The 21,804-nt window shown below is 43.5% G+C and overlaps 1 protein-coding gene across 2 annotated transcripts in view; it reads left to right on the forward strand.

Annotated features, from left to right (window-relative positions):
• The window catches only part of GABRG2 (gamma-aminobutyric acid type A receptor subunit gamma2), a 375,570-nt gene that overhangs the window by 207,365 nt on the left and 146,401 nt on the right, over nucleotides 1–21,804 (forward strand). The window lies entirely within an intron of this gene.

The following is a 21,804-nucleotide window of genomic DNA, read 5'->3' on the forward strand; positions in this document are numbered from 1 at the left end:
CATTTTCGAAATTTCGAATTTTGGAATTTTTCATTTTCGAAATTTCGAATTTTGGAATTTTTCATTTTCGAATTGAAAAATTCGAAAATAAAAAATGAAAATTTCGAAAATTCGGAATTTCTGAAATAAAAAAACGATTTCCGAACATCCGAATTTCCGAAATTCGGAAATGTAAAAATTCGGAAATACGAAATTGAAAAATTCGAAAATTCGAAAAATTCGAAATTGAAAAATTCGAAAATTGAAAATTCGGAAATGTAAAAATTCGGAAATACGAAATTGAAAAATTCGAAAATTCGAAAATGAAAAATTCGAAAACAAAAATCGAAAATTCGAAATTTCGAAAATTGAAAAATTCGAAATTTGAAAATGAAAAATTCGAAAATTCGAAATTTTGAAAATCGAAAATGAAAATTTCGAAAATTAAAAAAAAAATGAAAAATTCTAAATTTCTAAAATTGAAAAATTCGAAAATAAAAAATTAGAAATTTCTAAAATTCGGGATTTTTAAAATTAAAAAAAAAAAAATTACGAAATTCGGAAATTAAAAAAATTCGGAAATTCGAAATTTCGGAAGTCCGAAAATTCGGAAATTGAAAAATTTGGAAATTCGAATTTTTCGGAAGTCCGAAAATTCGGAAATAAAAAGTTTGTGAAAAACAAAAATTCAAATTTACGTTAAAAACGAATTAGAAACGAAAGAATTGCACATGTCTAGTTGAGGATGACAGGATCATGAGCCTAGAGAGAAGGAGGAACACTGGTAGAGAAATTGCCATTCATGTTCCCCAAGCCGCAGCATATTGCGGCACAACCACAAGGAGGCTGACATCAAGAAAGAGTAGAGAGCAGCCACCCTATTCCATGCCATGCCTGGCACATGTCCTTAATTTGGTGATGCAGCATTTCCTAAATACGTACCCAGGTTTGCAACATGTGTTAATGCTGGCCATAAGAAGAGTCTGTAGCCATTTTAGGCGGTCATACACAGCCAGTGCTCAGTTGGCTGAAAGTCAGCGGGAAAACCACCTGCCTGTAAACCACTTTATTTTTGACATGCCCACCAGGTGAAACTCGACTTTGTCAATGCTGCCATATAAGAACAGTCCAGCGCAACAAAACAAATAAAATAAGTCTATATCATAAATGAATAATGAACAATAATGTTCATAGGTAAGTGAAGTTAGGAAAAGTCCATAGGTGCATGTGAGAAAGCACAAATCTAAACGGCATGAATTGTGGATGTTTTGACAGGTGACAAAGGATCCCTCCACCACACACAGATTGGCCTCTCTCACCTCATCAATTTGACCTAAAAATAGGTCACCAAACATAGAGCTCACTCCCAGAATAAAGATGGAAATCCTGCTAGCAGAGCTTATAAAATTGGCCAGTGATCAGCAATGAGCATATGCACTTAGCTCCACTGCACATAGAAAATAAAGAGACCAATATAGTGCTCACTGTATTAATAGTTTAATATAAAAAACAGAAAATATCATGTATGTGTGTACAACATAAATTCATGAAACACTACTAATTGTGACGCTGAACAACATAAAAAGTTAGTGTAAACAACCAGAAATGACATAAAAAACACTACAATGAAGGAGTGAATCAAATAATCACTGAAATAAAGTATAATATAAACAAAGTCCCAAATAAATACATTTCTTGATATCCATCCCCATAGGATCATCAGTAAGTGTCCAAAAAAATGGGATATCACAAATCGGTGTGTAGAGATGGTCAAAAACTTTTAGCTGGTCTCTATATGAGCAGAAGTGTTGTGCTATTCAGAATTGTCACCAGCGAGTGCCTTCACCTTTGGGCTAGGGGGGAGAAATGAATACTCTTACCCTCACATATGGATCCAACTCACCCTACAGTGGTGGATCACTTGCGCTTGTATCCCAATCAGGGACTCAAGGGAACCGGAAACCGCAGGTCGTCTCCTCTCTCCTCTACTGCACCTCCTCCAAGATAGGTGACTCCAAAGCAGGGACCCGATATGGTGGGATTAGATATCCAAACCAAAAGAATGTTTCCAGGTGTCAGATATATGTAAAAAAAGAAAAGGTCCTCCACATAGTGTAAATCCAAAAACGGAATTTATTAAAATCTTAAAAAAGCTCCACAAAAAGATGTAAAAATCCAAATAAAATCCAAAGAAATCCGAAACAAACAGTCCAAGAGCGTGGTGTGGACAGCTGGAGCTGGAGTGTAGCCCAATGAGTTTCGTCTGAGAAAGACATCAACTGGGGTGCACGCCAACCCGCTGTCCCCACGCTTAAATAAGAGGAGAGTAAATTGAAAACAAATCACCATGTCTGTACCATGTTACTGCGGAACACTTCCGGGACCACCACGCCAAACAGCTTGTGACGTCATCATGTGTATGTATCGACCAATCAGCATGGTCTGTAGGATCACGGCTAGCGTGCCCACGTTCCTGTTGCTCATATATTTCAAGTACGCCCCCGCCGCACAAGACGACCCAGTGTCTCGTGACGGCAGTGCGTCGCCATAACGGAAAGAACTGCAATGCATGTAGGGACCTGTAGTTTCTAAAAGAAAGGCAGAGTTCCAGATTTGAGCGCTCCAAAGTATTGGCGTATTAACATACAGCCACGCAGCTAATCGTATCCCACAAGTAACGCAGCCAGCAGCGAAGCATGCTGGAATATGTAGTTTAAAGCTTAAATTGTGGGAACATAAATAGCAACCCTGATAAAAAATATGTAATACTGCATCTCACAATAACATAATAAAATGTATAATGAGTCGCTTGAATGGACTATAAAAAGGAAGCGTGTAGCAATCAGGCTGAACACGCTCACTGTACATGTCTGTAATGGTGATCCCAGATCCTGGTGGCAGCAATTTGACATACATGTACCAATCAATTAGCTTAACACTAATAATCAGTTATAAGAAGCGCTAATCAGAAGGTAGGTATGTAATCTAAACAGAAAAGTATATATATATATATATATATATATATATATATATATATATATATATATATATATATATATATATACATATACATATGCATGTCACCTAGGTGAACATCCTATAAGGTGTGTGAACATTTTTGTGAAATGTGTATATATATATATATCACAAATCAAAATTAGAAAAAGGAAATATAATAAAAGAATTCTAATATTGTGGGTGGTTATCGTGAAAACAACCTTTCCAATCAGAATAATTCCTGATAAAGCAGGAGTAACGTATAGAGAAGCAACCTCGTTAAGGGGCCAAATTGCGTCTAATGTTACTGACCCTCCAACAGTCCCAGTCTTCTTTCCACATTTAAAGGCCTATTATCCTTGTCGAAGATGTAAAATGTGCAAATGGAATTCATGTGGACGTGGAAAGGTGTAAAATTTCTGTTCAGTTGCCACTGGGGTGGAATACAAAATGAAGCACTTCACTACCTGTGCTACCAGGTACGTAGTGTACCTGATCACCTGCCCTTGTTGAAAACAATCCCACAGCAAAGACACCACAGGTACTAAGTTTCAAATCATGGACAAGTTCGTCCCTAATTGGAGGGGCGAATCATGTCTCAGGGGGGTCTCTAGGTTGGAAACCTTCTGGATCTACCAGCTCAGAAGTTATAGGCCGCATGGCCTTAATATAGATTGGGACGTCAATGCATTTATAAACCAAGCCTAGTCTTTTCCAACTAGTGTTGGACATCTTGGGTTTTATCCGATTTCTTTGCATATTCGCATATTCAAATATTGGTCAGACATTACTCTAACGCAGTTTGAGGTGTACGTCTGGTCAATTATTCTGATTGGAAAGGTTCAAGGTTCTTTTCACGATAACCACCCACAATATTAGAATTATTTTATCATATTTCCTTTTTCTAATTTTGATCTATGATATATATTGTACAGGACGCCAGGGTTGGGTCCTGGATGGACGCTACATAGCGCCAGTTTTCGGAGTCTAGTCCCTTCTGACCCCGGGCTTTCAGGCACACAGGGGGTTAACAACTTCCAGGAAGTCAGCTAAAAGGAGAGGAAGTGCTGACAGAGGGTGGAGGAGTGTGGAAGTGAAGGTGTCTGCAGAGGTTGTATGCTGCTGAGAAGGACTGGAATACTTACCAAACCGTATGTGCCTGTGTTTTGCTTTGTTTGCTGTGCTGAAAGAAAACCAGACTTTTTTATTTGTGCTGAAGACAAGCAGGACTTTTGTTTTTATGATTTTCCCTATGCTGAAGAAAGCGCTGTTTTGTTTGGTTTGCAAATAAAAACCCCTTTTTATTTACTACTACTGTTTAAGCACTTGTCTCGATGAGCTAAAGAACCCCCAAAGTTCACAACTGGTGGAGAATGTGGGCAAGATAAACTATAAGGTACACCAACCAGGAAAAAAAAACCCTACCAAATTTATCACATAAATTTGTTGAAGCTCTGGAGAGACAGAGAACCGGTGTCCGTGGTGGTGGCGGTACAGTCAGGGGACCATGTAGGGATCGACCTGGTGCAGGTTGCGGCTACCCTAACTAGGCCCCAAACCCAGCAAGTAAAAGAATTTCTGCAAAGAAATAGGGACATGTTTTCAGGGTTGCCAGGGCTCACCAACGTCATCGAGCATGACATTGTGACCGAGCCCAAGGTGAAAATCCGGCTTAAACCCTACCGTATCCCAGAAGCTCATAGAGTGTCAGTGTCTGGAGAGGTTAAAAGGATGCTCAAACTTGGTGTCATCGAAGAGTCGCAGAGCGAGTGGTCCAGTCCGATCGTGTTGGTGCCCAAACCCAATGGTACTCTCCGCTTCTGCAACGATTTTAGAAAACTCAACAAGGTCTCCAAGTTTGATGCATACCCCATGCCACGGGTAGATGAGCTGATTGAGAGATTGGGTCCTGCCAGGTACATCACCACGCTGGACCTCACAAAAGGTTACTGGCAGATTCCCCTGACCAAGGAGGCCAGGGAGAAAACAGCTTTCTCTACCCCGGGAAGGTCACTTCCAGTATAAGAGAATGCCGTTTGGTCTACACCCTGCCCCCGCCACGTTCCAAAGGGCCATGGACAAAACTTTACGTCCACACCAACGGTATGCCTCCGTTTACCTGGATGACATAGTCATTTTCAGCACGGACTGGGATTCCCATCTTCCCCGGGTACAGGCAGTGGTAGACTCCTTAAGAAGAGCAGGGTTCACCATCAATCCGGAGAAGTGTGCGGTTGGGGTGGAGGAAGCCAAGTATCTAGGATACATTGTAGGTAGAGGGTTAGTGAACCCCAAATGAGCAAGGTAGAGGCCATACAGGGCTGGCCCCGCCCCCTAACAAAGAAACAGGTCAGAGCGTTTTTAGGCCTAGTTGGGTACTATAGGAGGTTTGTCCCCAACTTTGCCACCATTGCGGCACCGCTAACTGACCTCACCAAAGGCCGAAAGTCGGTCATGATCAAATGGAATGCAGAGGCTGAAAAAGCTTTTCAAATGCTTAAGACAGCACTCTGCCAGGATCCGGTGCTTGTGGCGCCAGATTTTTCTAAGGAGTTTTTAGTGCAAACAGATGCCTCAAGTGAAGGGCTAGGAGCAGTTCTGTCTCAAGAAATCAACGGAGAGGAGCACCCAATAGTTTTTCTTAGTAGGAAACTGACGCCAGCTGAGAAAAACTATGCGGTGGTGAAACGCGAATGTCTTGCCATCAAGTGGGCTTTGGACTCCCTACGTTATTTTCTCCTAGGTAGGAGGTTTCGCCTTATATCAGACCATGCTCCTCTTACGTGAATGAGACAGAACAAACACACCAATGCCAGGGTAACAAGGTGGTTTCTGTCTCTGCAGGATTTCAACTTCATGGTAGAGCACAGACCCGGGAGACAGCATCAGAATGCCGATGCCCTCTCCCGAGTCCACTGTATGATGGCGAGTGGTGCCTCCAACACCTCCACGTTGAAGCAGAAGGGGGGATATGTACAGGACGCTAGGGTTGGGTCCTGGATGGACGCTACAAAGCGCCAGTTTTCAGAGTCTAGTCCCTTCTGACCCCGGGCTTTCAGGCACACAGGGGGTTAACAACTTCCAGGAAGTCAGCTAAAAGGAGAGGAAGTGCTGACAGAGGGTGGAGGAGTGTGGAAGTGAAGGTGTCTGCAGAGGTTGTATGCTGCTGAGAAGGACTGGAATACTTACCAAACCGTATGTGCCTGTGTTTTGTTTTGTTTGATGTGCTGAAAGAAAACCAGATTTTTTCATTTGAGCTGAAGACAAGCAGGACTTTTGTTTTGATGATTTTCCCTATGCTGAAGAAAGCATTGTTTTGTTTGGTTTGCAAATAAAAACCCTTTTTCTTTACTACTACGGTTTAAGCACTTGTCTCGCTGAGCTAAAGAACCCCCAAAGTTCACAATATATATACACATTTCACAACATTTTTCACACACCTTATAGGATGTTCACCTAGGTGACATGCATATGCAGGGCCGTCTTTACCACAGGGCAAACAGGGAAGCTGCCCAGGGCCCTGTCACTGTTGCGGGCCCAAAGCAACCCCCTTTGAAAAAGGTCCGGAGGCCCCCAGGGCCCCAGATGGCAATCCCCCTTTTTTTTTATTTATTTAAAAAAAAATAAAAAGGTTTTTAATATATTTTTATTTTTTAATAAAGGGACAATTTTTTTAGGGGTCCCCAGGGGCCCGTAGTTCCCCAGGGCCCCGGGTGACAACCCCCCTTTTTATAACAAAAATCTTTTTTTATATATTTCTTTATTTCTTTTATTTTTTATATATATATATATTATATATATTATATAAATGTTATTATTATTATTATTATTATTATTATTATTATTATTATTATTATTAAAGGACCCACAGGTCCCCAGGGCCCCGGAAGGCAACCCCCCTTTTTTTATAAAAAACATTTTTTTTATATTATTTTATTTCTTTTTTTTTCTTTTTCTTTCTTTGTTTTATATATATATATATATATTTTTTTATTAAAGGGCTCAGAGGTCCCCAGGGCCCCATGTGGCAAACACCTTTTTTAATTTTTTTTATAGATGTTTATTTTTGTTTATATATATATTTTTATTTGTTTTATTAAAAGGCCCAGAGGTCCCCAGGGCCCTGGATGGCAACCCCCCCTTTTTTTTTATAAATGTTTCTTTTTTATATATATTTTTTTATTTTTTATTGAAGGGCCCAGAGGTCCCGGATGGCAACCCCCTTTTTTTTGTAATTTATTTTTATCAAAAAAAATTATTAAAGGGCCCAGAGGTCCCCAGGGCCCCAGATGGCAACCCCCTTTTTAAAATATATTTTTTATATATATTTTTTATTTCTTTTTTTCTTTTTATTAAAGGGCCCAGAGGTCCCCAGGGCCCCGGATGGCTACACCCCTTTTTTGATATATATTTTTCTTTATTTCTTTCTTTATTTCTTTTTTTGTAAAGGGCCCCCGCTTCTAAATTCGCGGCAGCCCCCCACCCTGCTTCTCAATTTCAGGCGGCAGCACCCCCCATCCCGGTTCTCTGCTCCAGGGGGCCCATGCCTGAAGCTGTGTAAGTGGCCCCATAATTCCTGATGGCGGCCCTGCCGCCCGTTAAGCCCCTTTGCTGCCCACAAATCAGGCTGAAAATCATCAGCGGCACGCAGCCAGTGACAGTACTGCTTCCCTTCCCAGTGTTTTAAAATGTACAGCACCCCTGGCTTCCCTTTAGATGTGCACTTCTCCCTTCCTGCCACTGGGTGCTGCTTGTATATAAAAGTGAATTAGAATGTGATTTTATAACATCCCCAGTTTGCACATCCGGAGGCTGACTTCTTCATGCCCTGCTCCTCAAGGTATGTCACTGTTTGCTAATATATATTGTAAATAGAAGTTTTCTGTAGAGTGTGCCCAAAGTCTTTATAATATTTGATGATTCACTGCAGGTCTGGTCAGTGTTTTAAAAAGTTCCTCTATTTTACACATGGCATGGCATGGGGGTCACAGCACCGTCTGTCCATTCTGCTTTAGCACCATGGGACCCCATGCCATGCCATGTGTAAAATAGAGGAACTCTTTAAATCACAGACCAGACCTGCAGTCCAGGCTGAGTAAGGCCTCAGAGCACATGGCATTACTGTCTGTATTTAACTGCTTGATGGGCTTATTTTGGGCCTGGCTGGTTCACATGTATGTGTTTTGGCAGGCCCAAATTTGCGCAGGCACAGCAGCCCATTCATTTGAATGGGCCGCCATGCCTGCATTTCCTGCAAAGAAAAGCGCATGCCTCATGTAATAGGCTGCGCACACGGCACGCCTATGCCCATCAAGCACTGAAATACAGCACTGCCTGTCCATTCTGCTGTCTGCTGTGACGTATCTGCAGTTCCCGCACTGTCAAACTTGCTGCATTTTTAGACGTTTAGGTCACGCTTTTAAAAACACAGTGCGTTTGTGTGTGCAAGAACTGCAGGTAAGTAGCATGGTGCAAAAGCAGAATGGATTTCAAGGCAACTGTATTTTTAAAATGCTGAATGCACCTTTTTTCTGCAGGAAACAAAGGCATGGCAGCCCATACATGTGAACCAGCCAGGCCCAAAATAAGCTGGAGGGGGGCCCAAAAAAAATGTTTGCCCAGGGCCCAAACAATATTAAAGACGGCCCTGTGCATATGTATCTATATATATATATATATATATATATATATATATACTTTTCTGTTTAGATTACATACCTACCTTCTGATCAGCGCTCCTTATAACTGATTATTAGTGTTAAGCTAATTGATTGGTACATGTATGTCATATTGCTGCCACCAGGATCTGGGATCACCATTACAGACATGTACAGTGAGCGTGTTCAGTCTGATTGCTACACGCTTCCTTTTTATAGTCCATTCAAGCGACTCATTATACATTTTATAAATTTTTTAATGTTATTGTAAGATGCAGTATTACATATTTTTTATCAGGGTTGCTATTTATGTTCCCACAATTTAAGCTTTAAACTACATTTTCCAGCATGCTTCGCTGCTGGCTGCGTTAATTGTGGGATATGATTTCCTGCTTGGCTGTATGTTAATACACCAATACTTTGGAGCGCTCAAATCTGGAACTCTGTCTTTCTTTTAGAAACTACAGGTCCCTACATGCATTGCAGTTCTTCCCATTATGGCGACCCACTGCCGTCACGAGACGCTGGGTCGTCTTGTGCGGCGGGGGCGTACTTGAGATATATCAGCAACAGGAACGTGGGCACGCTAGCCGTGATCCTACGGACCATGCTGATTGGTCGATACATACACGGGGACACATACACGTGATGACGTCACACGCTGTTTGATGTGGTGATCCCGGAAGTGTTCCGCAGTAAGACAGACGTGGTGATTTTTTTCAAATTTACTCTCCTCTTATTTAAGCGTGGGGACAGCGGGTTGGCGTACACCCCAGTTGATGTCTTTCTCAGATGAAACACGTCGGGTTACATGCCAGCTCCAGCTGTCCACACCATGCTCTTGGACTGTTTGTTTCGGATTTCTTTGGATTTTATTTGTTTTTTTACATCTTTTTGTGGAGCTTTTTTAAGATTTTAATAAATTCAGTTTTTGGATTTACACTATGTGGAGGACCTTTCCTTTTTTTACATATATCTGACACCTGGAAATATTCTTTTGGTTTGGATATCTAATTCCGCCATATCGGGTCCCTGCTTTGTAGTCACCTATCTTGGAGGAGGTGCAGTAGAGGAGAGAGGAGACAACCTGAGGTTTCCGGTTCCCTTGAGTCCATGATTGGGATACAAGCGCAAGTGATCCACCACTGTAGGGTGAGTTGGATCCATATGTGAGGGTAAGAGTATTAATTTCTCCCCCCTAGCCCAAAGGTGAAGGCACTCCCTGGTGACAATTCTGAATAGCACACCACTCCTGCTCATATAGAGACCAGTTAAAGGTTTTTGACCATCTCTCCACACCGATTTGTGATATCCCATTTTTTTGACACTTATGCCGCGTACACACCATCACTTTATGTGATGAAAAAAAACGACACTTTCTGTGAAGTAAAAAATGACGTTTTTGAAACTTCAATTTTCAAAGACGAAGTTGCCTACACACCATCGTTTTCTCACAATGATCTTGCAAAGTGAGGTTACGTTCCACCACGTTTTACCATTGAAGCTCGCTTCATAAGTAGCTTCTGGGCATGCGTGGATGAAAAAACGTCTTAGAAAACGACGTTTTTTGCTACACACGGTCAATTTCTGTGAAGTAAAAAGTGCACTTTTGAAAAACGACACATAAAATTAAAGCGTGCTTCAATTTTTTTGGTCGTTTTTTACAAGACATAAAACGACGTTTTCCCCCACACACAGTCAATTAAAGTGACGTTTTTAAAAACGTCATTTTTTTTCATCACATAAAGTGATGGTGTGTACGGGGCATTACTGATGATCCTATGGTGACGGATATCAAGAAATTCATTTATTTGGGACTTTGTTTATATTATACTTTATTTCAGTGATCATTTGATTCACTCCTTCATTGTAGTGTTTTTTATGTCATTTCTGGTTGTTTACACTAACTTTTTATGTTGTTCGCCGTCACGACTAGTAGTGTTTCATGAATTTATGTTGTACACACATACATGATATTTTTTGTATTGATTTAGTGTCTATACACTACTAGCATTTTTATGCTATAGAGGGGGGTTATCCCATCTCTTCCTACACTCAGCGCTGCACTTTATCACTCCTGCACTGTTAAAATATTTGTATTTTTGTTGTGTTAGCGGCTTTTCATTATTATTCATAATTTTTGGCGCAATATTTTACACATTTTTTTGATTAATATAAAAAACACACAAGTAGCTACTCACATTAAATGGAACTCAAATGTGAGTGCCTGCATCAAGAGCGTGTAATGATTGCAAACCACAGTGGTGGCCGGGGGTGACGTCAATTGTGGCTCCACCCCCCGAATGCGTTACATCCGTGGGCGGGACTTCTTTTTTTTTTTTTAAATCAAAAATAAGTTTATTGTATCAATACAAACATATATATATACACAGGCAGATCAATAGAAAGTGCATCAGAATAGTAAAGGGAGTATACAAATGTACTCCCACAGTGGCAAACATCCAAATCTTTAAGTAATGCCAAGACAAATATTAAGTGAACGAATCAATATCTACACTCCAGACTTATAGAAGGATGGGTATGATAGTATAACTCACTTCATCACACAAGGCATTACCACTTTAGTTCAGTCTGACTGTGTATTTCAATAGTAACTCTTTAACTCCGGATGTAGAAAGATAAAACCAAATAGGGATAGAAAGAGAAGAAAAAAGAAAAGGGGGGGAAAGAAAGAAAGAAAAAGAAAAGAGAAAAAAGAAGGAGAGGATCTTCATCTCTAGGACTGTGGTCCTCAACATATTTCCATCCTCCACCTAATGTAGCAAAGGGTAGTGTGGAATTCTCACTCCTCATACCCCACTGTTAATACAATTACACTATTCAATATTGATTTATCGTCGTTTGTTTTGAGTGATCATCCCTGTAGTAATCTGTCCCTCACTAGCTGAAGAGGTCCCAATCCTGGGACATCTAACCAGGGCTGCCATAGTGAATAAAACTTTTTCGAAGCACCCCTGTGCTGGTATGTTAGTTTTTCCCGAATCAGTAAGTTATTGGCCTGTTTCACCCATAATGTGCCCGTTGGTACCCTAGGCGTAATCCACATCTTCGCAATCTCCTTGCGAGCTAGGTAGAGCAACCGTAGCACCGCCGTGTGACCGTTTGGTGACAGATCAGGTAGCTCCAACGCGCCAAGGAGGCAGACCACTGGGTCAGTAATTACTGGTATCTGAAATACCTGGGCTATGGTATCAAGGACATATTTCCAGTACCTAAAGAGTTTCGGGCATTTCCAGAACATGTGCAAGAGATCCCCAGTATGCGCATTGCATTTTGGACACAAAGGTGTCTCTCTAAAACCCCATTTATGTAGCCTAGCCGGGGTTCTGTATACCCTATGTAGCAAATATAAGTGAGAGAGCCTCTGTGACGCCGATACAGACACTAGTGGGGCGGACGTCAGACACAGTTCCCATGTTTCACCGTCTACAGGCCCCAAATCTCGTTCCCACCCGCGTCTGCAGGGGAGCTTACTTGCATCATGTGTAGATTGGATTAGTCTTGCATAGACTCTAGATATCATGCCCGCCCGGTCATCCGCAATGAGCACATCTCTCATCAGAGGGTGTACCACTACAGCTGGTCGAGTAAGTCTGCTTTCGCATTGTACAGCGTGTCTCAGTTGCAGGTATTGGTAAAACTGGGAGTTACATAAACCATATTCCCCTTTTAGAGTCGCAAAGGATTTAAGTGTAGTTCCAGAGAACAGCTGGGCGATATAATGTATGCCCAACCCTTCCCACGAACCAAATCCCTTCAACTTAAGAAGTTCACAATAATGTCTATTCCTCCATATTGGGGTGAACTGGCACATTGTCTTGATCTTAAAAATAGACCTTACATAGTCCCATAACTTGGTTAATAGGCTAATTGTGGGCAGTGCAGTAGGGAATTGAGTAAGGCCTGCCTCTAGATACACCAGCGCTGGAAGGGTTGAGTCCACTGGTACTATCAGTGATCTTATCGGGTCAGATTCATCTGCTATTCCCCAGTTAGCAAGTTGCTGGAGCTGCGACGCTATGAAGTAAAACCGAGAATGCGGAACTGCCATACCTCCCTGATCTTTTGGTAATTGCAGAGAATGCAAACTAATACGGGCCGACCCCCCCTTCCATATCAACTCTCTAAATTGAGAGTCTATGCGGGTAAACCATTTATGAGTGATCCAGATCGGGGAGTTGTGAAAAATATATAAAAGTTGAGGTGCCCATACCATCTTAATTAGGTTAACTCTACCGGTCACGGATAGAGGTAACTTTCTCCAGGCTGAGCATTTCAGCCGTAGTTTCTGCATTAGTGGAGATAAGTTTTTGTCAAGGTACTGGGATGGACTAGGCGTGACCTGTATGCCCAAGTAACGGAATTCCTCTACTATTGCAATGTCCTTCGCACAGTCCGGCAGAGGGCTTGGCAGAGGATCTAGTGGCATAATAACTGATTTATTCCAGTTAATACTGAACCCCGAGAGCCGACCAAAGTCAGCAATCAGGCCCATTACGTTTTGCAGGGAGCTTGCCGTATCCCCCAGATATATCAATGTATCATCCGCATAAAGGGAAACCACATCTTTTCTGGGACCTCTCTGAAACCCCACTATATCCTGCCTGTTTCTAATGTGAATGGCCAGTGGCTCAAGAGCCAGGGCAAACAACAGGGGCGACAAAGGGCACCCCTGCCGAGTGCCCCTAGCCAGACAGAAGGGTTCCGAGACCTCACCATTAATACGCATTCTCGCCGACGGGGAGCTATACAATAACTGCACCCATTTCAAAAATGAGGGACCCACCCCAAATCGAGTTAGGACTTCCCAAAGGTATGGCCACTCCACGCTGTCGAACGCCTTAGCGGCGTCCAACGATAGGATTGCCCTGTTACCTACATTGTCCGGGGGGAGTTGTAAGTTCAGGAAAAGTCTGCGCAAATTCTGAGATGTGGATCTCGTAGGAATGAACCCAGACTGATCTCTATGTATCACTTTTTGTATACAGCTAGCCAACCTGCTAGCCAAAATCCTGGCCAGCAGCTTAACATCATAGGTTAGAAGTGAGATCGGTCTGTAAGAGTCCGGAGACGATGGGTCCTTTCCGGGCTTCAACAGAACCACAATAAGCGCCTCATTCATAGAAGGGGGTAGAGACCCTGTTTCGAATGCATGATTATACATTTTAAGAAGAATGGGGAGGAGTTGAGTCGAGTACCTTTTGTATACCTCAGAGGGTAACCCATCAGCCCCGGGAGCCCGACTATTTTTCGAGTGGGCTAGCGCCTCAAGTAATTCATCCTCAGTCAGAGGAGCATTAAGAAGGGCCACATCCGAAGCAGACAAGGATGGCACAGGATACTTGTCCAGAAACGAATGTATGTCATCTCGAGTGGGGTTAACCTTGGAGGAATAAACATCCTGAAAAAAAAGACTAAATACTCTAGTAACTTCTTTAGTAGAGTGGCAGGGATTCCCCTCGGAATTTGTTATAGATGCGATATGCGAGGACGGCTGTTGTGACTTGGCCAGTAGCGCTAACATATGCCCCGTATTCTCTCCCTCCTCAAAATGACTTTGTTGTAAGAAAAAGCGCTTATTTTCAGCTAGTTGCATAGTTAGATCTTTAAGTAAGGTTTGGGATGCTAGCCACGAGCGTTTCGTATCGTCTGTGGGGTCAGCAATATATCTGGCCTCCGAGGATCGTACTTCCTCTAGGACCGACATTTCCCATTCCTTAGTGGAGGTTTTTATCTTAGAAATTGCTCTAATAAATTGCCCTCTGAGGAAGGCTTTGGCTGTGTCCCAGACTATATCTAATGTCGCAGTATCTAGGTTTTGATTGAAAATTTTTTTGAGGAGCTCTGGGATAGGATCAGGGACCGGAAAAAGCGATAGCCAAAAGGGGTTAAGCTTCCAGAGGGTATTGCCCCTGCGAGCCCCACACCTGATGTCAACCGAGAGAGGAGCATGATCAGAAATTTGCCTAGGGTGGTATTGAGAGGTTTCCAACAATGACAGGAGTAATGCATTTCCCAGCCCTAGGTCTATTCTAGAGAGGCCCCCTACCGAGGCAGATTGACATGAATAGACTCTGGCCTCCGGATTGCGGACCCTCCAGACATCTGTTAGGCCCATTTCCAGTAGTAATCGAGCGAACGGGGTAGGCCCACTTCCCCTTTGTATTCCAACCACCCCTTGGGCAGACAACCTATCCCTAGTATGGTCCAGACAGTTATTAAAATCCCCTACCACCAACACAGGGACACCTGGAAAACGGGCAACAAAATCTGACAATACTTTCAGTACACTGGTAGAAAAGGGAGGGGGAATATAAATACCTGCAAGTAAGCATTTAGTACCACATATACAGCATAGAATAATGACATAGCGCCCCTCCGGGTCAATTAGTGTCTCCAGAGCCGTAAATTGCGTGCCCTGTTTGATTAGGATGCTCACCCCCCTCGAGTACACTGAGAAAGTAGAATGATACTGGTGGCTAAATTGCCTTATCGCAAATTGGGGTGTGGAGGTCGGGGGGAGATGAGTCTCCTGCAGGCAGACAATATCAGCGGTTATACGCTTGATTGTGCGGAGCACAGCCAAGCGTTTAACAGGATTGTTCAATCCCCGCACATTCCAGGACACAAATCTGGTTATCTTAGACATTGCACCTTAGGAATAAGTAAAACATAGGAGTCAGTAGCAAACACACAGCAGCAAAAAACAGGACAGCCAGTTCCCCTTGGGGGAGGGATCATTAGTATGCCCTCAGTCAAGTGCAGAGGCACACATAGCAGGGCCAGATGGTCCAACGTAATTGATGAGGTTAGGCCGAGGAGTATCACAAAATGCACAACATAGGTAGTCACTGGTGGGGTAATAAACCCCCAAAGCAGGTGGTATGTAGAGGACGACGAACCCACAGTCACATTGGCAGATGAAAAAAGGGAAATTAAGCAAGAAAGAAAAAAAGATATATTCAAAAAATAACAGGCCAACATGGCCAACTTTGTGTGCCTACAGGCAGTGCGGGGCCTGTACCAGGCCCGCATGGGGGCAACAGTGGAAGTGCACCAAGTGTCTAAACTTCTCAACAGCAAGAACAAATAGCCCAGTGAATCTAGTATGAGCGAAATCTCAGCAAATTCTCCGCCTTGATAAAGGGGAATAGTAGGTAAATGGCAGGATAAGTCTGTCTAGGTATTACCCATCTTGTTGAGCACGGTGACGGTTGCGACCTTCTCGGATTGAATGTTCCTCTCTGTCCAGCCACTGTGCAGCTGATGACGGAAGATCAAAGAAGTGTACAGATCCCAATGCTTCCACCCTAAGCTTGGAGGGGTACAGCATAGCATATTTCACATCTAGTACTCTGAGGCGACGTTTAACATCCAGAAACTTTGCACGTTGCTTTTGCAGCTCAGCAGAAAAATCAGGGAAGCAGGAGATTTTAGCATTATCAACTTTCATGGCCTCGGGTTTAATCCTGGCATTGCGCAGTATGGCATCCCTGTCTTTGTAATGCAGAAGTTTAAATAGAAAGGGTCTCGGAGGTGCTCCTGGCTGAGGGGGACGGGAGGGCACCCTGTGAGCTCTTTCCACCGAGAATAATGGAGTGAAAGCTTCTTTGCCAAAGGCAGTCACCAGCCAGTTTTCAATAAATTCTACAGGATTCTTCCCTTCAGCTCTTTCAGGTAGACCCACCAGCCTTACGTTATTTCGTCTCATTCTGTTCTCCAATTCCTCTAAACGAGAGGAATGTTGTGTAAGGAGATGATTATTGTAGGAAAGATCCCTTTGCATGGGGGCCATGTCATCCTCTATGGAGCTCACCCTCCCCTCCACAGCAGATGTCCTCTCCCTTAGTTTCTGTGCATCCTGCCTCATAAATGACATTTCTGCCTTCACCCCCTTAATATCAGCAGTCAGGGCAGTTAGGGAGGTATTGCATGTAGTAATAGCTGCAAATATATCCCTTAATGAGGGCTCACCGTCAGTAGCAGGACTAGTGGCTGGGCTGGTGAGGGCCTGCGGCCTAGTGGTATTGCTGTTAGGGGTACTCACTGCACTCCATGGAAAGTCCGGGCCTCCACCATCCTCCAGGGGGACCGTATCATCCGCGTCCGACACTGCGCCCTGCATCTCATTCTGGCCTCCCGGGCGAGCATTGGGATCGGCGGCCAGCACTCTGGAGAATAACTTCTCCGCCCCGTCCCTGTATTTTTCCTTGGCCGTGCGTTGGGCCTGAGCGCCATCTTGGATCCCCACGCTGTCCGGGGACCGGGCCGCATTTTGTCTCCTAGCCGCCGCCATCGTGTTCGGATCGGGGAGCAAGAGGCACCGGAGCGATCGGGGGACCTTCCTGCAGCGAGCTGGCGTGAAGAGCGGGTCTGTCGGGTGAGTATCAGGATGGATTGCAGGAGATTCGGCGGAGAGAAGCAAAAGGTGCGTCCGGCTACATCCGCTGCCTGGCCACGCCCCCCCGGCGGGACTTCTTTAGCACGGGGTTGGATGACACGTTGACCTCCCCCAGCGCTGAATACTTTTTACATTTTATTGTTTGTTAATGCTGCAGCTGCTATACATGCAGCAGAATGCCGTCAATGAGTACCTGTGTGAATAAGGCACGACTGACTTAGGCCGCCTCAGCTTTTTTTTCCCCACGCCAATGGCTGATCATTAAGGATGCTTGCACTGTATTGCCACCATTTGAGGAGGCCACAAGGATGGTGAGCCGTGACAGTGCATGCATAAGTGACACAATCCCTGTTTTGTTCCTGCTAGAGCAGGCTCTGCGTGTGATTGTGAACAGGGCACTGGAGGCAGAGCAACAGGAGGAAGAGGAGGACTTCCTTTCCTCTCAAAGCCCACTTTATCCAGACACCATCATTCCTATGTCACAGGACATACAGGAGGAGAGAGGGGAGGATGATGAGGAGGAGGATTCTGGCTCTTTCATAGGCTTCGAAAAAGATAAAGAAATGTGTCAATCTGTAAGCAATGGCTTTCCAACCCCAGGACCCTTGGGAGTAGTACGTGGCTGGGAGGAGGAAGTTCCAGATGCTGTCATCATGAGTGACCCTGAGGAGTCTGCTTCTCAAGCCTCGGCAAATAGGAGGCGCATTGGCAACCTCATATTTCAAAGCTTGCGAAAGTACCCAAGAATATGTGGCATAAAGGAAAATGATGATTACTGATTGGCTACCCTCCTTGACTACTGTTATAAGGGCAAGGTCTCAGAACTCATCCTGTCCCCACAGAGAGTGCAGAAGATAAAATCTCTTGAGGGCATGTTAAAGAGGATTTTATTGAACATTTTCCCTGACTCCAGTAGGTTACAATGTCATGGAAAACGTTTTGAGTCGTATGTTGGTCATGAGAGGAGTGTTGGAGAAGGCGTCCACCTAAGTGAGGCATTTTGGATTTTTTTTAGTCCTCGCCGCCCAGGGCTGTCAGCTTCCACATACCATCGGCAGCGTCTGCATCACATGGTGGATGATTACCTAAAACAGAGATGGAGAGCTTTCCAGCTACTGATTCACTGACTTACTGGGTTATGAGAATAGGGAAAAACAGGAAGCACCACCTAAGTGTAATATGCAAGATAATATTTATTTGTTCAGCAAGTAATGCACTTAGGAGAAGTAGTTTAAAAAAGGGCTCATCTGTGTCTTTAACACATGGTGCGGTCCGGTCTCTGGTACAGCTCATCCATGGGTAGGCAGGTGTTCAGAAGACAGCAGCAGTCTATCCTGTGGCCACCAGGAAGTCAGACGGGGCTGGCATTAAATTCAGGGGATGACGTCACCAGAAGAGGAAACAGGGGAAGCACCAAGGAGCAAAAGGACTGGGAAGAACAGGCTACATGCTCGGAGTCATCAGCTCAGTAGGCCTGTAGAAGGAGCTGATCACTCAGAGCGTGTAGCCTGTAGTAATGCTCTAAGGGAAGCAGACCTGTCCTTTAAGGTGGTGTCAGAGACTGGAAGGCCTAAGTGGGCCTTGAGTGGGGAATGCAGCTATGGGATCCCCTGTAGTGGATGCACAAGGTAGAGAGGTGCTCAGGGCACTTACATCCATGGACAGATCAGCTGCATCTTGCTCAGTACAGGAGTCCCTGCATGGCTGGGTTTTGGCAGGGCTCCTGGTAGAGGGTTTACTTTGCTTGAGTCCCCCTGATTCCCTGTATCAGGAGGGTGAGCAGCAGTGCAGTCTGAGGTGCTCGGCTTTGCGGCCGCTAGAGGACCAGCGGTGGCCCCTGCTGTCTCCCACCGCCATTTTATAGAGGCCCTCTTTGGACTGTTGTGAGAAATCCTGTTTCTCTCTGGGGTGGATGGACTTCTCTTTGGCATCACGGCATAGCGGGCGATGCTGTTGCACTTTAGGAATCGGCTGGGATCTCCTGGGAATCTGTGTCGGCTCTGTGAGGCTTGGTAGTCTCTGCAGCTGGAGGAACTGATCTCCAAGGCCATCTTATGTGGTGTTAACCACGCCCCCCGCCTCAGATATTTTTTATAGCCCTTGGATTATCCATGGATAATTGTTCACTTCTTGCAAGGGTTTGTTGCAGTGTCAGCTGTTGAGCACTAGCGCTAGTGACAGCTGTACATTTTCCATGCTCACTTTTGTGTTTAATTTTAAGGGCTTTTTATGAGATTACTGGTATTATAAGCACTCACTTTTGAACCTCCTCTTGATATCTTTACAGAATAAAGTTTGCTGTTTGTCATGCGTGGCTTGCTTTCATTGATTTAAATAAAATGTCCAGACTGCGGTCATTTTGCTGGCATCTCTTTGCATTGCACTGAAAGGCTGGAAATAAATAAGTCTGTCAACCTTGGGGGGAAAAAATAAAAAACTAAATTATTGAGTCACAGTTTATTTTAAAAATACAAATGGTGTCACACAAATAAACTCAGTAGCAGATGTCCATACAGCTTCATCATACTATATTAATTAAATTACAGAGGGGGTATAGAAAAAAATCAACCCCCAAAATGAGCACAGCTGTTTACAGTTGAGAGTCAAATTGCTTTATATGTCATCAAGAATGTGATTAGCTACACCTCATTGAGTTTACAAATTACAAGTAATTTTAGGAGGGGGAATCCTTTTTCCAACTCAGAGATTCTGTTTGTTTTTTGACATGTTGGTGTTATATCTTTTACTAGTTAGTCACACTGAGTAAATACAGCCGGATAAAACAAATGGTGTGTCTGTCTTAATTTCAGGCTGCAAAGCAACAAAATGTGATTATTTCAAGGTGGGCGTTTCTTTTCTATACTCACTGTGTATGAAATGTAATTATATAATTCATTTGGTGCAACCCTACACCACACTCCTCCACTGTATAATGCACACTGACAACCATAGACAATAGACATATTACACATTTAAGAGAATAAAGCTGCTCTCACAACGGCTTGTCATACATTCTTCCTGCTGCCATATGAGCATCCAGCATCTTGGTATGGCCAAGTAACCCAGTGGGGGGAAATCAGGTACAGTAACAGAACTCTGCAAAAAGCAGAGGATGGTCTTGGGACCCCGGCCACAATGCATACATGAATGAGGTGGTACCACCATAAACGATGCACAAAGTATACCACTACTAGATGGACAAATGCAAATAATTCCAAATGTGAATCAATGTCCAGGATAAATGAAATTACTGTTAATGCACCTAGTTGCAGCTAACCTGGTTGCTGCTGCAGGTGGCTATGGTCTGATTATGCATACAACTTGCAACAATGAGAAGAACAGTTTTCAATAGGTAAACAGTGCTTTCACAGCAGAGCCTGCTGACTGTAAGTTTGGATGAGTGGATAGGAGGATAATCCATTCCTCGACTGTGGATCAATGCAGTGTTGAATGGATGTATGAACTGCTCCCAGCAAGTGGATGGATAGGCTGAAAACTGACAATGAAGTAGACTAGATAGCACAGGACAATCCTACTTCTAATGGTATGTACTATGTAGGTCTGGTGCAATTCTATAGACTAATGGCATGTACACACGATCGGTTTATCCGATGAAAACAGTCCGGCTTTTTCCATCGGTGTAAAAAAATAGAACATGTTTTACATTTTTCCGATGGATAAAAAAACTATAGGAAATTACGATTGCCTGTGTGGAACTCCATCAGAGAAAAATCAATGCATGCTCAGAATCAAGTCGACGCATGCTTGGAAGCATTGAACTTCATTTTTTTCGGCTCGTCGTAGTGTTGTAGGTCACCGCGTTTTGGCACGGTCAGATTTAATTCCATCAAAAATCCGATCATGTGTACACGGCATAACAGTCCAACTCCAAAGCAGTAAAGCTGTATATGCCATTCTGTGTGATAATAGTACCGCAATTAAAGCGGAGTTCCGGCCACAATTTCACTTTTTAAATATAAATACCCCTGTAATACACAAGCTTAATGTATTCTAGTAAAGTTAGTCTGTAAACTAAGGTCCGTTTTGTTAGGTTGTTACAGCATTTAGACACTTTATAAAATAGAAATTGACTGGGGCCATCTTAAGTGTGGGCATCATGAAGCCAGACTGTATGACTTCCTGGATTTCAGCCTTGCAGATGCACAAGCAGTGTCAGATCAGGTTTCAGCACCTGTGCTGTCCAAGTCACATGATTATTTGAGACTGGGGAGTGCACAGACTCCTGGAAAGTTACACCCACTACATTCCCAGGAGTCTGTGCGGTGCATTAAGCACCTAGGTGCAGGAAGTGGGAAGATTAACTATTCTGCCTAGCAACAACACTTTGAAGGCATCTAAAAAAAAAAAAAAAATTTGTAAAGGACTAATGACATTTTTTTAAAACTACTGATGTAATGTTATATTTATGGGTGGAACTCCACTTTAAGTACAGCAATAGACATGCAGGAAAATTTAAGCATAAGAAAAAGACATGCAAGGCATCTAACAGCACTCACCACCATGTATTTCCCCGCAGTACAATAGGCACAGCCAAACAGTGGGCAAGTGTCTTTCTTTGTCTCCATTGGGGAGATTTTCACTTACTTTCATGACAGGTAGTGAATATAAATCTTCAAGACGAAAGGTAGTGAATATAAATCTTCAAGACGAAAGGTAATAGCGCTATGTCTCTTTCGAGTAAATTTACACTCACATCTGGGACCTTCTGAAATCCAGAAACAGAAATAC

The sequence above is a fragment of the Rana temporaria genome, chromosome 3 (genome assembly GCF_905171775.1).
Source record: "Rana temporaria chromosome 3, aRanTem1.1, whole genome shotgun sequence".
Lineage (NCBI taxonomy): Eukaryota > Metazoa > Chordata > Amphibia > Anura > Ranidae > Rana > Rana temporaria.